The following is a 1618-nucleotide window of genomic DNA, read 5'->3' as shown; positions in this document are numbered from 1 at the left end:
AATCTATTCCCACTGCCATTTGTTCCATTATGTAATTTGAAGTAACATACAAGGTTTTTCTCCTTTATTAATGCTTCATCTTATTTTTACGAATAGCATTTTACACACTTTGTAACACCATGTCTAAGATCTCCAATTTCCATCCTTTATTTGAAAGGCAAAATATTACAATTGTCATTAAAGGTAAAATCGTCTTTTATAAACAACTTACATTTATTTGTTAATTAGTACAGTAGCATATATCTGATTCTCAGAATATGGAGCTAGAGGGTGCTTTCATACTGGAAAATCAACTACATAATATTATACGATATGTTCAAATGTATATACTAAAGAACTCTCTAAAATTTTAATCAAAATCCACTCTGCTTGTTAAATAATTTCTTGGGAATACCACTGACAGAGATAGTGTCCTCATGATCAGATTATGCATCTTTTCGGGATTAACTCTTATAAAGGCAATTTTGATTATGCTGATCCAAGTAACGGAGTGGTAGCAGATTTGATAAAGGCAAAGCTTTATTTTTAGTTTCCCCAAATGTTGTCTGACTTGATTTAGAAGGACTTGGAAAAACCCGGGAATTATCTTCCAGAGAATTTCTGCCATAAGAGTTGCGCTCCTGAAAATATGTACCATCATTAAGAATGAATCTCTCATTATCTGTCCATGATTGGAGGATTGCTTTCTCTGATAAACCTTTACATCTCCTGGTAAAGGGGAAGATGTAGTATGACAAACAGCCTTGCTATTTGGTGACAGAGGGAGGGATGTCTTGTGTATTTTGCAGTAAAATTCGTCAAATGCAGTCTTATGCTGTCTTTCCCAAGGTCTTCAATGCAGTCTCCTGGGGGCACAGGCTTTCTTGACTGAAGTTGGGGTTTTCAGTTTTCTTGGTAGTTCAGCTTGTACTTGAGTCACCAGATGCAAATTAGACATTTCTCTCTTCAGTTTTCAGTATGCATGCTGCATATTATCCCTTGTAATGCTTAGTCTCTGGAGATTCCTGCTTTTCAGATTTTCTTCCTGATTGGGATCCGTTTGTTTGGCTTTTTGTAGTTTTATTTTGAGATCACTACATTCTTTTCTTACCAGTTCCAGCTCTTGTTCCAAACCATGAATCTTCAGGTTACAGCTCAATTTTTCCACCTCCCAGTTTGATGAAGGTGGATTTAAATTCCTCATCACCTGCTGAGTTTCCACGTCTGGCCTTAGCTGGAGGAGTTCTACTTCTTTAGATCATGGCTGTTCATTCAGTACTTTGAAAGATTCAGAGTTGTCTTTATTCATTTTATACAATTTTCCCTTCCAATTATATCTATCAAAGAAAACCTCTCAATATGCATCATAGGCTTCTTGTTCTCATCCCACAAAACTTGTTTCTTCATCTAATAGAGCTCCAATAAGCTTTTCTTCCAAAATCTTACTCTTTTCTTTAACAATGAGTTCTCTTTTTCTGAATCTTTAAGTCATTTTTGATGTCTTCATATGCAGTGACAAGGGCAACATGTGAAGCAACAGACTCATCTCCTGAATATATTGAAATGGAGTCACTGTGTCTCTTCTCTGGGCTTTTTCAGGGTTCAGAATGCATATGTCATCTTCTATCAGTGCATCCAT

General features: G+C 36.0%; 1 pseudogene; it reads right to left on the bottom strand.

Annotated features, from left to right (window-relative positions):
* Positions 1 to 443: 443 nt before the first annotated feature.
* LOC100958658 lies at positions 444 to 1618 on the bottom strand (annotated as a pseudogene).

This window comes from Otolemur garnettii, unplaced genomic scaffold (assembly GCF_000181295.1).
Source record: "Otolemur garnettii isolate 467f Iridium unplaced genomic scaffold, OtoGar3 scaffold00192, whole genome shotgun sequence".
Taxonomy (NCBI): Eukaryota; Metazoa; Chordata; class Mammalia; order Primates; family Galagidae; genus Otolemur; species Otolemur garnettii.
Note: the sequence above shows the minus strand (reverse complement) of the source record. Positions and strands in the feature narration are given on the sequence as shown.